This window comes from Oryzias latipes (genome assembly GCF_053564925.1).
Source record: "Oryzias latipes strain Hd-rR chromosome 1 unlocalized genomic scaffold, Olatipes_Hd-rR_3.1 chr1_Y".
Lineage (NCBI taxonomy): Eukaryota > Metazoa > Chordata > Actinopteri > Beloniformes > Adrianichthyidae > Oryzias > Oryzias latipes.
The window spans coordinates 1,616,340-1,632,325 of record NW_027616335.1 but is presented as its reverse complement, the minus strand read 5'-3'; the positions used below and the strand labels follow the sequence as shown (position 1 = coordinate 1,632,325).

The 15,986-nt window shown below is 35.6% G+C and overlaps 1 protein-coding gene across 1 annotated transcript in view; it reads right to left on the bottom strand.

The window, feature by feature from the left end:
• The window catches only part of LOC101155087 (F-box/WD repeat-containing protein 7), an 84,405-nt gene extending 70,536 nt beyond the window's left edge, over positions 1-13,869 (bottom strand). The window contains exon 1 of the mRNA XM_023957727.2: positions 13,407-13,869. The gene's annotated coding sequence lies outside the window, so the exon portion shown is untranslated. The remainder of the gene's footprint in view (positions 1-13,406) is intronic.
• Between the last annotated feature and the right edge of the window lie 2,117 nt (positions 13,870-15,986).

The window sequence follows — 15,986 nt, the reverse complement described above, 5'->3', positions numbered from 1 at the left end:
GGCATGGATTGGGACAGTCTGCTTCTTGGTAATGGTAAAGTTAAAATGACTCCAAGACCTACTGCTGCCTTTAGCAGAACATGCTCAAACACCTTTAACTGATGCCATGTCAATGTCCTTGATGGTTCAACCCCTTCTAGACCTCGTCAGCCCCTGCATAAGAAGAAACTTCAAACTATTGATTTATTGAAATGATGAGAACATTGTATTATGATCTGATTAGCGAATATTTCTTTTCTCCTTGAAGGATCAATGTCTATATAAAAAAATCCTCTTCACTTTCATGTGGATCACTTTCCTGGAGACACGCGCACCTTTCTATCTTTGCTCATTAATCCATGTCAAAAGCAGCTCCTCTAATTCGTCGCTTGCTTTCTTTGAACCTCCACCAGGAAGTCGGTCTGCCTCTTTCTGCAGCCGCCTTTTAAATATCACCCATCTTTCTGCTCCATTCTCTGATACCTTAAGGATCCACCCCAGTAATGTTTTGCAGATTTCCTCAACAGAATGTTCTTTGGCTTATGCCACCACATGAAATGTAAACGCTAAAACAAATGAGCGGTTCTTGGCCATCGCTATACTGGCTCACAACACAAATAACGCGTGCGTGACCCTGGGTGTGTGTCTTAAAGGAGCCCAGCCACTATTGGAGACCGGTGACTGCTAGAACCTTGGAGAGAGTGGGTGTGTGTTAGCCTGGGGGCGGTGCTGGCAGTGCACTCTTCCTGGAAGGGGCTGTTCTGAATAATTTACGTCAGATCATTTTGGAGGATAACTCAGAAATGCATCAATGGTTTAAAATACAGCTGTGGGGCTGTTAATAGTGAGAAGTGAACTTTATAATACAGTTAAAAGCTCAAAAAGTTGATTTTGCATGGTATATGCCATTTAAGACATTTGGCAGCAGCTTCACATTTCCACAAAAGGTTCTCATACTAAGTATCAAACAGGAAATCAGGACATGCAGGGGAATGCTTTCCCATGTGTGATGACACAAGCCTCTGTCTGGCTTCACGCCATTGGTGCCCAAACAAATCCTTCAACCAATTACCATAAACCAAGGCTCTGCAACCTGGGCCTCCAAAGCCATATGCTGCTCTTTTGTCATTGGTTCTCTCTGGCTTAGAAAAAAAATGCAAATAATTTGAATATAATTGATGTGTAATTTACGTTAATTATATTTATTTTGTTAGATTTTTAAACTAGATTTAAAATGCAGACATTTAGGATAACTAAAACCTTTACCATCATTTTGTTCAATGGCCTATCAAAATTCTGCATTCTTAGAAAAAAGTTCAAAGCACATTTTCTTATCTTTTGCTGCATAACAGTGTTTAGCTGTTGTGCAGCAAAAGAATTTGCTTTGTTCAGAGGCAAAATCTTTAATGTATATAATTGCAAAAAAATATTTCGATGTTTTTTAATATTGGAACCTAAACCACAATTCTCATGTTTATATGCACTTACAAAAGATAAAAGATGATGGTGCACTAAAGTAGTCTTGTCATTAGAACTTTTTTGACTTGATTTTGTATAACATCAGAGTATATAATTTTATGGGGTTATTTAAAATCTTAAATTTTTAAAACCACAGATTATAAATATATTTTATTAGTCACAACAACATAAATACAAATACAGTGTTGACTTTTTCTATACGGTGATGTAGGCTTTGCCGTTCATGCTGCCTTTTGGTTAATAAGAAACGGGTCCAAATTTCTCATCTCTGTTAAAACAGTATTTTTGCTGGCTTAAATTTTTGTTAGAAGACACTTAAAACTTGCAATAGAAGTATTGGCAAAAGTACTGCCAACTAATGTTGTCTTAAAGTGGTTAAGGCAGATAAACAAATTTCCTGCCACCCAATTTTTGAAAATAGAAAACCACAGTCTACCAGAACAAAATAAAGGTTAAAAAAAAAACTATTAAACCTTCCTTGAAAAAAAAAAAAACTTCTATGAAACACAAGTTATTTCAAATTGCACAAAAAAACCTTTTGAATATCAAGTTTGTAAAAAAATATTGAGCAATAACCACAGGAGTAAAAGTAGATAACATTAGAAAAGAAGTTTGACTTCAGAAGCTTAACTCTTTCGGATTTCACCTTGATCATAAATTATTCAAACTCTGTATCAAATATCCCCTTTCCTATGACTGAAACAAGAGTAAGTTTTCTTGAGAAGGACAATGTTGGCATTTTGTTATTTAGTGCCAATTCACACTTTAAAATGCAGCAGCATGTGTCCTATCACTTTACCTTTAACCCATGTGCACCTGCTTGAAATTAATTATTTAGTGGCTCAAGTACACACTTGACTTTATAGAATACATAAGTTACTATTCTTGACACCAATTGAATAGAAAACACCCAGAAGCTAATCAAAAGCTGAGAATATAAAGTCGAAAATGCATAAGAACTTATTGAACCAAGGTGGCTTTGTCATAACTGGTTTACCCATATACTAATAAAATGGCAGAATAGACTCAAAAACATACTTCTTCCAACTGTGACATGTTTTTTTGCTTTCTTGCGTTTCAACATATATGTGCGTTTCAACATTTACCTTCCCCTCATAACTTTAGGTTGATAATTCTCAGTTTTCAATGCCCAAGCAGTAAGAATGCATGGAAAATATTAAATTATTCTATACAAATATATCTAATTTAATTTTGTTGCTGTATTTGGATTTTACCTTAAATTGTCTTATAAGCAGAATTATCATTAATTTCAGTCTGAGATTGAGCATGCTTGGTAGGTCCGCTTCAGGTGCACAGTTTGCTTCAGCTTGAAGTTTAGACAAACATTTACTCCCCACGTGACCACTAACCCTCTAACTTTTACACGGCAAAAGAGAAAATGCCCGCAACTGGCAAGTGTTAATTTTTGACATTTCAAAATAAAAGTCTATTGTGATAGGCTCATTATTCGATTGAGAAAAGGTTCTATCACGATATATTTCAGCGGTAGAAATAAGGGGGAAAAAATGGTTGTCCTGGCAAGTAATATTTGGTTGTCCTCCCATATTTTTGGTTGTCTTTCGATACCAATATTCAACAGAAACGAAACCTACTCAGATGTCAGTACTTAAATCTTTATTTCTTCTATACATCTAATATCAACTGCCTCTTATGGACATTTAAAAAACTCTTTAAATATTAAAAACAAACATTTTACTAAATATTGAAGCATCTGGTTACACAAAGTATTGCCATGTAAATCAAATACTGTTACAGTTAAAAGAAAATACTTTATCTTACCCTAAAATATATCAGAAAATTGATTACATTAACCAACACTGTAACCTAATGAGTATTTTTAAAATTTAGAACACTTGTATGGACTGGGACTATTACAGCATTCCAAATATAAAGTAATATTTATATGTGATGAAAAGTTATAATATGATATAACATCTATTTCAAATAAACACATGTGTAAATGATACCATGTTTACATTGTGCGATGCAGTAGCAGTAAAGACTAATATCCCTGATCTTTTAAACAAGACATGCAGGTGCAGTGTTGTCCTTTTGCGATGTCTTCGGGCGTACTCGCGTACACTCTGTTTTATCTTAAAAAGTCGGACGTCGGTTTCCCAAAAACTTTGAAAAATAGTCGAAAAATACCAAAATGTTGAATCAAAGACCAGGTTGTCACACGGACAACCATCAGGTTCATTGGTTGTTGTCCTCCGTGAAATATGGTTGTCTCGGAAAACCGGATAACCGCTTATTACTGTAAACTACTGTAAGCAAATACTGGATTATGTAAAATAATTCAACACCCAAAATCCTCTCTCAGAGTTCCACAATTCTTTCAATGCCGTACAATTTTTTAAACATTTTGTTTGGTTCATTAAATTTCAGAAAATTGGGAAATTTGTTGCATATCCTGAACTTCTAGGAAAATGATAGGAGGCATTTAAAAAAAACTAAATACTGACACTAAGCTAGAAAACTAACAGATGCTCAGACCATCCAGCTGTTGACATTCGATAATTGTGGGACAATATAACAGCTGATGCACATGCAATTTTTACAGTGGAAAGTTCATTAAAGCACATTTAAATGTTATGTGAGGCTACAATGAAAACAAAGTGAGACAAGATTTTTTTTGCAGGGAATTTGGTGAAAGCCATAAATGACAAGATTTTTAGCACCACCAGCTCTGGCCTTTTAACTGACCATGTGACCACGTTATTTTGATGTAATCTTTCATGCATTTGTAACCCCAGTTGCACAGGGCCACCAATAAGGGTGAAGGCACTGTGTCCAAATGAAATTAGGAAAATCACAGCCACAAAAAGAACATTAATTCAGTCAATCTGATCAATTTTGAAGGTAAAAAAAAGCACAAAAAAGTGGAGAGAAACAAAAGAGATCAGTGGATTTCTCCACAAAGCAACAGATGATGAAAACTCCATAAAAAGGGATTGTTGTTTCATTTACAACCATGTACTTCTAATATACTGTAAAACAATTATTTTTATTGTCACCAGATTTTTATTAGTTGCCAATTATGTAATATTGTGAATGAAAATATTTTATAGTCGATGTGAATATATATACTTACTCCCAGATGTCTGATTTTTGTGGTTATGTAAACAACCTCCACAAATTTAACAACAAACTGAAATTTCAACCAGTATGGATGAATATTGTTCCAGTTTTTTCAAAATGAATGTGATAGGATTGTTGGATGTATATACATGCATTTAAATGTAGTTAGTTAGTAGTTCCAGGAATATAGACTGTAAAAATGTCATCAACTCAAAATGATTGGTTTCAAAGACTAGTTATTGATGTTTTTAACTTTTACTTTATTTCAGGGCATTTCTTCTGTGGAGGTGTTTGTGTGGATTGTGTCCACAGAGATCAGGCATTTTATCAATTTCCTGCACTCAGCATTGCAGCTGCAGCTGAACTTCCAACACCTGTCCAAAAAGCAGATGTTGAACAGCTTTTTTTTTTTCTGGACTCAAGACAGTCAGAGGCTGTGAAGCAATGTATGAAAATAAAGCTAATTTTTGTGGTAACAAAGGCATAACTGATCCATTTTTACTAATCTCACTGATCTCATGTTTAGTAACTCTTGTATTACAAAAAACTTGCATCCCAAAATATATTTTAAAATCATGACACAAACAAAATCTCTTTTTTGCTTGTGTTTACTAGGGCTTATTGAGTTAGGATGTGTTCAGACTTATGGAACTTTTTCTGGAGTATAATTAAAAATAAAAGTCTGACTGTGTCTCCCGGGAGAACCGAGTCTCTGAGCAGAGGAGTTGCTTTGAGGCGGCTTTTGAAGGCGGAAGTGCCACTTCTGGCAGTCTTGAGAAACCATGCAATCATGTGAATGTGTTTCCAATCGTGTCCAGACAAAATAAAGGCTGAAGTTTTTCCCACATATTTACAGCCAAGATGCACATTGTGGCATTGCCCGCAGTACAGATTTAAATGCATCCAAAGCTAAATGTTGTTGTTGACACGTTTTAACCTAATCCTAAACCCTTCTCCTGAATCTTTTTTTTTTTGAGATGGGAGATGGAAAACCGCAGCCTGCAGTGGCCGTCATGCCTGGAAGCTGAAGCAGAACATCTCTGGGAGAATCTCTGGGATGAACTCGAACACGGAAACATTATGATTACCATGTAGAACTCTTTAAAATAAATACACCTGATCTCTCAACATTCTCCATGTCTTCCATGCATCGTAAGTAAGATAATGAGTGACACAGACACGCTCCATGTAGCGATCCGGCTAAAAACATTAGCTTGTAGCTCCTCCCACACTCGGCCTGGTGCTTTCACGGAGCTCCAGTACATAGAAGCTTCGCAGAAATCCAAGAGCCACACAGTCCGGTAATATATTTTCATGAGAAAATAAGAACTGCCAAACCGACCCAAAAATCCCCTAAATTTTGCCTACTCCCCTAAAAGCCATTTTTACCTGCAAATTTAGAACCAAAACTGCCCAATCTGGCAACACCGCCAGGAGGGCAAAGAGCACAGAAGAGGCTCATTAAAACAACTTTTAACATGACACACATTGCTTTTCACACTGTTTTCCTAACAATCTATATGCCATAAACACTTACTTGCGTATCTTCTTAGCTATGTTCTCGTCAGTAACCACCCTGCTGCATGCCTCCACCGGACCAAAAAAAGCGAGTAAAAAATCTTAAACCTGACGTTGATCCACAAGTGCAAAATTGGTCAGTAAAATCTGTTTAAATTAACTATCCCTACAAGGACTGCAAAGGGCAAGACATCTATATTTATTTCATCTCTGGTTGCTCTGGTCCACTCTCGTAATTCCTGACCAATGAGATTGTATTCACGTTTTTGTTTAATAATAATAATAAAGTTTACTTTATCTATCCCACAATGGAGATTCTCCGCATTTGACCCATCCCCTAAGGGTGTGGTGAGCTGCAGACGAGCCGCGCTCGAGAGACGACAGCTGGCTGGGGGGTGCGGAGATCAAACCAGCAACCCTTCGGTTATTGGACCACCTGCTCTACCGCCTGAGCCACTTGTCGCCTAAGCTTTACAAGCTTTGGTTCAAATCAGGAAAGGCCACTTGACGGCAGTCTGAATACAGACCAAATGCAAGGTTCAGAGCTCGATCTGGACCAAATTAAGTGGACTGGGTCCGGACCAAACTGATTTCCCTGTCTGAATAAAACCTTGAATTACCATTTACATTCTATTGAAAATGTGTGCACTGATATGCGAAGTTCATAAAAAAAATTATTTCTTTTGTGCATGTGTCTTTGTGTATTTGTTTGAAAGGCAAGCCTCATAGAGTAACTAAATTAAATAATAAAAGCAAAGTTTTTGAGATAATGTATTATGTAATCTTGTCAGGAGCATGCATACTTTGAAGTTTGTCAGTACTGAAGTGTTGGAAAATCCTTCTAAATACAAAAGGATCGCATTTAAATTTATTTTTGCTTTTAGCCAAAAAATATAAGAAAGAAGGATCAAACAACCACAAAGCCTAAAGCCCTCTATCAATACTTTACAACAAAACACAGCAGTTCACCAAAATAACCTAAGTGTAACAGAAACTTTTCAAAAGAGAGCAGTAACTATTATAAACTCTTCAGCCAAGAATGTTTTTTCCATGGCTTAGAATGAGCACAAAGATAACTGAGCGAGTGTATTCAGAAACTGAGTGAGCAAACTTTACAACTGCACAAGCGCGATGCTAACCGAGCTACCCCACATTTTTAAAACTGCACAGTTGCAATCCTGACTGAGCGGCGCTCCTGTCCAATCCAGCGAGGCAGGACTTTCAATTCTTTAGAGGCTTTGATAGCATAAAAAACGGCAGATGTAACGTGGATTAAAACGTTAAAGAACGGCTCAAGACCAAGGTAAGAAACTGCAGCGGGTTTGTTTTTCTCATGTGAAAATCACTTTATTGGGTAAATATACATGTACATTTTAGTTAGCCCAAGACAGAGCTACTACGCAACTCAAAGTACAGTAATTGTGTATTAGCATGTGCTAAACAAATGCTAACAATTGAGCAGCCTCTCAACCATGTAGTATAAAATGAATCTTCGTTTTACTGCTTAGTTTTTAAAATATTGGTTTTAAAAAAATATATATATTATTTTTTTTATTTTTGTATGTTTTTTACATACAGATATATCTGTTTGTTCGTTAGTTACATAGGTATATTACTTAACTGTTTGATTTCTGTCCCCCCCAACGGTCATCTTGCCAGGTCTCGAAATGACAGACCCGAAAAAGGTCAAGCTCTCAACAGTGAGATGCTGCTCCATTGTTACCTTTGTTAACCACATGCTAATACATGTTTCCATTACTTTGAGTTGCGTAGTAGCTCTGTCTCGAGCTAACTAAAGTGTACATGTATATTCACCTAATTTATACCAATTAATGGCAGCCAAGAAACGCCATAAGCAACAGCTTATTGAAGTATATACCGCTAAATTCATCATGATTCACTTCATTCGCATTTTTGAAAGCACAGGAGTTTTAAAGTACCTAATAATCTACCGGTATTCATTTTCTGAGATTGGGATACAAGCGAGCAACCACTCAGAAACAGGAAGACATCAAGTGTTATTATAATGTGTGGCGTTAAATCAAAAATATAATTTTAACAGTATTATTTAACACTTTTACACCAAATTTTGAGCAGCACTGGACATAATATGTAATATGCTAAGTTTTGTAGCAATGTCAGACTGTTAATTTAAAAAAAGGGGGCGTCTTTTCTACACTTATCAATTGTCATAGTGTTGTTTATTTCAGTTGTTTAGTTGAGTAGTAACTATAGTTTGCCTTTCCAGTGCAGGTAAACACACTGATTGACTGAACTTTCCTTTGAGGATTATCCTCTCTAATTGACTTACAGGCACTTTAACTGAGCTGCCAGCTGCTTGTGTCCGTCTGTGGGAACCCAACCAGATCAACTCCAAGGAAAGATGTCTTACCGTAACTAAACTCTTTTTCTGAATAAAAATAATATTTTTTACAATCATTTCTTTCTTTTTTCTTCCATCTATAAATAAAATAACATGCATAAAAACATTGATGTATGAAAAAATATACTTAAACTTCATAGAAGGGCTAGATATGTAAAAAAAAGGCCATACTGAAAATAAATGCCTGAATTTAAACATTTTTTTTATATATTTGGTAAAGGTCAAATACAACTGGCTTATGCCAAGTCCTTTGCTAAAAGATAAAGTTCTTTCAATCATGTTGAGTTTTGTATTTAAAGTTGTCGTTTTTATGTGAAATTTTCCTTGGCTACTAAAAGTAAATGCAATACTGCTCAATACAATTCCCTTAAAACACTACTAAAAAGGTCAAAAATCTGGGTTTATAAATCAATATTAGTTCTATAAAATATTAAACATTCAAAATCTTGGTAGATTGCTTTAGGTGGAAGGCTGCAGTCTTCTCATGATACATGCATTACAAACCAAACATCAATCCACCTGCATTAAAACTTGTCATTGCCTCCAATACAGGTCATCAGTCATAACTCAAGGACACGACAGCCATTTTTAACTCTTCTAGTGACAGGTCTGAATGTTACACGAGTTATTAAGCAGCAGTGACTTTTTCAGAAGTTAAACAGTCTCCATTGGCAAAACCTTTTTTTATAGCTGCTGAGTAACACCTCAACAGGCAGCCTTTGACAAACAGCACTTTGGCAATGAAAAAACAAAATGCTCTTCATAAACAGCATAGTATTTTCACATACATTTGTTGATTTTATTTGGAACTGTGGCACAGTTAAACCGGCTGTCTCTTTTTTCTACTAAGAAAGCTCCTCTTCTTCTTGTACTGTCACAGTTTGGACCACAACAAAGCAATATGACTAGGAGATTTTTTTTTCCTGTTGATTAAGCAGCGAAGAGCAACATGGCACAGCTCTGAATTATTAAGAGGTTGTTGTGCCTCACAGATGTGAAGCAGAGTGTCTTTCACAACAGCGGAGGAATCCCACATTCTTCTAAGAAATCTCCGGTAGTCTCATTGTGCATTCAAAGCGGCACAGAAACGGTAATCAAATGACTGACCAAAAAGCATTACTCTGCAAAGGCCCGCTACATAAGAAGAGTGCTTGTTTCTAATGTGGTGTGAGAGTAAGACATAGCTACTGAGGTAAAATAAAATGATTTAAAGCACGGGGAACTGCATAGTTAGTTGACACAAAAATATAATTTTTTTCCTAATACAATATTTGGATGATAAACAGCTATGTATATCAATATTGACTTGTTGAGACTTTCAAGAAACTAGTTTTTGAAGCCCCACCCATTTTTCTGTTTCATTCCATTGACTGTATATGAGAACTGGACCGATTTTTGTGTGATACAAATGAAGTCATTTGGAGGGTCAGGCAACGTTAGTACACAACGATTGGTCCGAGTCAGAGTTTGAATCAAAGTTTCTATGAGAACTGCTGTCGCCAATCATTGGCAAACTTATTGGAAGTCCACGCCCCTTTCCAGTGAAAGCTGGCTCAGGAAAATCTGTCAACCTTTTCGAACGTTCGAGGTGGGGGCCAGCGGGCAGCACATGGCATTATTTAGGCATCTGATTGGCCAATTTATAACTTGAAGAACTTGAAACAAATAACTAATGTTAATGGGGGGGGGGGGGGGGGGGGGGGGGGATTTTGGGATTAGCAAGACCATCTTCAGAAAAAGGTAGCAGAGCAAGAGTGGTTATTCTGACAAATATAATGAAAAAGTAATAGCTGTTTATTTCTCAATAGACAGTTATGGGATTTGGCTTTTTAGAGCCAGCGTTTTTTTCTGTTCGGAACACAAGGAGGAAAGGTACACTCAATCCAGTTCTCTTATACAATCAATGGTTTTATATTTTATTTTTCTGTGGCAGCGGATCTGGAAAACTAGTTTTGGGTCTCCAGACAAACACAAAGATTTATAAGTTAGTACCTCACGAAACTTAATCAGACAGATTGGGTTCAAAATTGGGATTTAAATGTGGCTAAAGCTTTTCCCAATTTCAAAGGAAACTTTCTCTTCCTCATCCTATTGCCTTAAAGAATCCTATTGTTTTCATTCATGCACTCTGGGCTGTAGGAGCAGCATAAAATGTTTAGATTGTTCATATTAAATATTGATTTGATATCAGAACATTTTCTGCCTGAAGCTGCCTTTTTTGTACAAAGTCTTAATTAAAGAAATAATGTTTTTCAATTGTGTTACTCAAGAATTTGGTTGACAACGAGGAAATCCTGTAAGTTTACCTGCAGCCTCATAGGTGTTGCATGAATAAGGGAAGGGACAGTTTGTGTTCACAACATAAGCTGTGGGATCATCAGAAAGAATACACAAACTGACAACACATTAGGTGTAGGAGGCAATATTGTTTTCACCTAGTTTTCATGTGAAAACAATAGTGTTATACAATAGATATTACGAGGTATCGCCCAGCTCTGTTATTGATTCATGTGTTTTGTCCCTTTTTCAAATCATAACCAGTGCCTCAAACATGTTAAGAAGAGGAACAAGCAAACACGTTAAGAGAAATTTAACTGTTCATCAGGTAAATAGTTTCAAAGAAATAAATCAATATTGAGATCATTGGTTCTACTAAATATAAACCAGCTGTCAACATTTCAAAAGTTGACACAAAAATAAATACAGAATGTCACAAAAAGACGGACGTCATGTGCTAACCTATTGCTCTTTAAAAAGTAAAAAAATTTATTAGTTGTTCCAACAAAAGAAAAACAGTATTTCTTAATCAGTGCTTCGTTTACTATAAAAAAATTGCTCCAAATAATAATCAAATTGAACAAATAATGATACCAGTCATGGTCATGACCATGACCTATATATTAATATGCATGTCAAATAAAATTACTGCAGAAAAACAATTGTTTTGTACTGTCCAACATCTAAAATTTATAACTAGAAAGTTGGTTTAATATGAAAAAGGCGGAATGTTTTAGAAGGCCTTCAACTTTTACTCCAAATTTTATTAAAGTAGATCAAAAGTAACAAAAATACTAACAATAATAAAATAACAAAACAATTAACTGCTGAACTTTGTGTTTTGGGCATTCACTTTTTTATCTGAAGCAATTCACACAAAACATCCTTGGACAAAAATTCATCTTTAAGAAACAAATAAGTAAGGACACAAGAAAAGTAAAGGAACGTTTTGTGTTGTTTTATGAGCCTCTTTCACACAACTTGAGCATTAAATCGCTTTGCTCTGTGACTTACAGCATCACAGAAGGACGTACTTTTTCTTATCACCTTCATGCATTGTGTGAATGCATGAGAATAGGTCAAATGCAGCACTAAGTGGGACAGTAACGACACTTTCAGTGAATCCACCTTCCAGAGTGTAAGTACACAACAAATTAGAGCTATAACACCCACTTGACCTGTGACTTGCTGAAGAGGAACGGCGCTCCTTTGGGAAGCATGTTTTTTTTTCTTTGCCAACATAGCATGACCATCGTGAGAAAGCATCTTGTATTTACATTAGCATTTCAGGAGTATAATTGACGCGTCAAATTTAGCTGCAGTGTTCAAAAACTGATAAAATAACTGCCTTTAATGAGAAGTTTTATCAAAAACAAACATACTTTGATTTACCAGACAACATTGTGTTGCTTAAATGTAGACAAATGTTATTCTGTATTTTATGAGAACTCTGTCTAGGCTTTACACACCAAGACAAATCATCAATGAACCCTGCAAGTAAAATTTTCACAAAAAGCCTACCTTAGTATTCTTAATAGAGCACAAAAAGTGCCATTGGATAGCAAAGAACAGAATTGATCGCTACATTTTTCTTTGCAGATGAATTTTGAATGCAAAAAGCATGACAGGGATTTATTTGACAATGCTATGTTATAATTTAATCCGTCAAGACTCCTTTGAACTACATCTAACTTAATTTATCAATTAATCATGTAGAAGATGCTTATTATCCAGTTAGGTCTTTAAGAACTTAAATCAATAATCTGTTGGTTTCAAGTTTATCTACAATTCTTTCCTACAAGTTGTTCTCCTTCAGATATTCTGTACTGAACTTTAAAACAAAAAATGGATGTTTAAACGTCCATGCATTTCAAATCTTAAGAACTTAGTCTAGTTAGTTAGTAAGAAACTAACAACAACAAGCTATTACTGTGCAAACGTGTTTCATCTGTTTGTCTGTTATGTTTGTGAGTTTTTACTCAATTAGTATAAATAGTGACTTCGTAATTAGTATTTCCCTGCACTATGCTGGCTTGTTCATCGTAAATTTTGTGTTTTGATCCTGCTTATTAATGACTACACAAGTTAAAATCCATTAATAATTCTAAATATTAAGGTTTAACACAGGCATCACTAACTAATGCATGTGTTCTGGGATGAGTTTTCAATTTTGGTTGAAACCATGATAAAATAGGTTATTTCCTAATTTTCCAGACTTGAATGAATTAATCTAACATCTCTACGATAGAATGTGTGAATAAAAAAGTTTGTTTTAATGACAAAAAAGGTGGAAAGCTGTCGAGTGCACGCGGTTCGCCATGGTAACACGGTGCGTTTGGCACTTTTTGTTTGCAGGGTAAAGTGCCGTTTAGGGGAAGCTCATAATTTAGCAAGAAAAATAAACTCAAACATCACAAACTGAACCATATTCTCTAGTAGGTCACTTAAACTTCTTGATCGCCTGCTTAACTGGTTTGTCATTTTCAGTTTCGTCCAAAACAAGCTACACTTTAGCAGTAGCGTTAAGTTGGCTAGCATTAGCGATGCTAACAGACTGCACGCAAGTAAATTGCTAGCTCTGTGTACCCAGTCAATGCGAGGCCCCTGCCCAGTGGTCCAACTATCAGAGCACAACACACTTGTTATCCTGCTTTTGAGCTGTATTTACCTGAAAACTGGTGACATAGGCGGGACAGGTCTCTTTTGTCAACCCCCAGTGGCCAGGAATCCAAGCGGATATATCCTTTAAAGTTTTCTGAAGTAACCCTCAGAGGTAGAAGCTCCTCAGTCGTCTCTCAGCTCCCAGCAGCAGTTAGTTCGCACCTAACTAAACGAAGCTAACAAGTTAGCATTTGCAGCTAACTAGCCTCCACATCCCCAGTTCGTGTTGTTAGCTGGCTAGTAAAACACCGCTAACGTTAGCAGCTGCTTCAAACTAAGTGTCTCCATCGAACCATTGGCTCGTTTTTTCCACTGAGCAAAAAAGGATGACGTCCGATGATTATATGAGGAAAAGCACACCCGGAGAGACCAAGCTGTTGGTTAGCTTTTAACAATAATCCGTTCTAAAGCTCCTATACAAGCGCCAGGGATGCTGCTGAACTCCCTGCTCTCTATACCGACTGGACACACTGTCGCAAATAAATGACGTCACTTTTTTTTTTTTATTCTGTGCGCTTTCAAATGACGTTTTCAGTATGGTCATGAATGAATAGTATTCCTGTTTTACTATAGGAATTTTTTTTTAATTTTCATGCTGTTCAACAATTTATGATGTTTATGTTTTTAAATATCAATCACCAACAGGTAAAAATATACATAGAATTACTTTAAATTGGATTATTTAAGTAAAAATACACATAAGTGCAGTATTTCTGAAATCTAGGTACAGTAACAACACGTTTGGAGCATATATTTAACTATTCATAACCTTTACACCTGTTGTGCCTGCTGAACTTTTGTTTTTCTTTTTTGGACCAGAACGTTTTCCATCTTAATCTTTTATTTTGTATACTAAAACTGTTATGACAAATTTTATTCAAAGAAGCCTTAAACAAAGTGGTAGTAATAATGCTTTTATTATTATTATCATTATTGTCATTATTATTATTATTATTATTATTATTATAAGTAGTAGCAGTAACAACAATGTTTTCTTTTTGTACTGGGATTTTTTATATCATTTTACAAAGTAATTCTACACCTGCAAACACAAATGTTTGATATATTTTTATACTTGAAACTAAAGAACAGTATAGGACAACTAAATACAAAGTTATAAGGTTTATCAAGATTGTACAAGCTGCAATCAAATCATTTTAGTTCATTAACTCTAGTTTCCATTGTGGATTAGTGTGCAGCTCAAGTTAAACATGCATTGTCAGCGATGGTTAGTTTTGGCTCAAGGTCATTATTATGCCCCGTTTCTGGATCCTCCAGGGAGAGTCTGAAACCCTGAGATATCACGAAGCTCTGAACATGTGATCCTGGGAAGCTTGAAGTTCTGTGATACTGTGAGATTGGCATTGAGTCAGTTATTTAGCTAAATAAAAAACACTCTAGAAACAAAGGATATCTTTTCATATTATACTTCAGGAAAAAGAAAACTACAGAAAAAAAGTTTCTGTACTTTTAAGTACATGCAAACATTACAAGTACAGTTCGTGTGATTTTGTCCAACTGTTCTGATTGTTTCTCAGCTAACTTAACTTATTCTCATCAAACAGTTTGCTAACTTTTGCTTTGTGTAATTTTTTTTGCCTGATTTAGTTTTACACCCTAGCTCAAAACATTCATTTGTTTGATTGCTCTGATCAGACACTAATTTTGAAAAACCTCCGTAAACGTTTTTTTTATTAACTTATCCACAAACAGGATCAAATCAAATAGACTCCAAAATATTCTACTACTCTACTCTTTTTTTGTATTTCTGCTGCTCCCTTTAAGGCTAAATCTGCATCCATTAAACCATTTCCTCAGTATGCTCCTTACTCACATCATCCAGTCTCCTGTCTCTCTTCACCGCATCGATGAACCTCCTCTTTGGTCTTCTTCTCGGCCTCTTTCCTGGTTGCTCCCATCTAAGCATCCTTTCACCAACATAATCATTTGTCCTTCCTCTCAAAGTGTCCAAACCATCTCAATCTTACACATTTGCTTCACACATTTTATCTCAATTTTGATATATGTTTAAATACATTAAATTAGTTAGTCAGATTTACTTATTTTAACTAGAAATCATCATTATCTTTGATTGTTACGGTTGCACCTTGTCAGGAAGAAATTTGATTCAAAAGCTTGCATTGTTCAGCTCGGGAATTCGGAACTTTCTAAAAAGAAAATCATACTGAAAAGCTGTGGTGCTCATAAATGTGTAAAAGCAACAGTTTGTAGGCCTGTAAAATGTTTGATTGTCTTCATAAAGTTTAAAACTAAATTGAATTTATGTGGACGTAAAACTGTTTTTTTACATAGTTTTCTCACACTTAGTCACAATAGTGGAGAGTGCTGCCAAAAGTCTGACATATCTGTTTAAAAACCAGTCTATTTGGCATATCAACACAAAAGAACACAGATTTATTGGTCTGTGCAGAGTTGCTGTTTGGAAATCTAAAGGGGAAGCTAATAAAAAAGGGGAAAGTATTGCCAAAGCATTATTTCTTATTTGTATTGTCTGGAGTGTTTCACCTCCATGTCTTTTCCTATGAGTCAAATCATCTGACCACAAATGAACATCAGATGTTCAGAT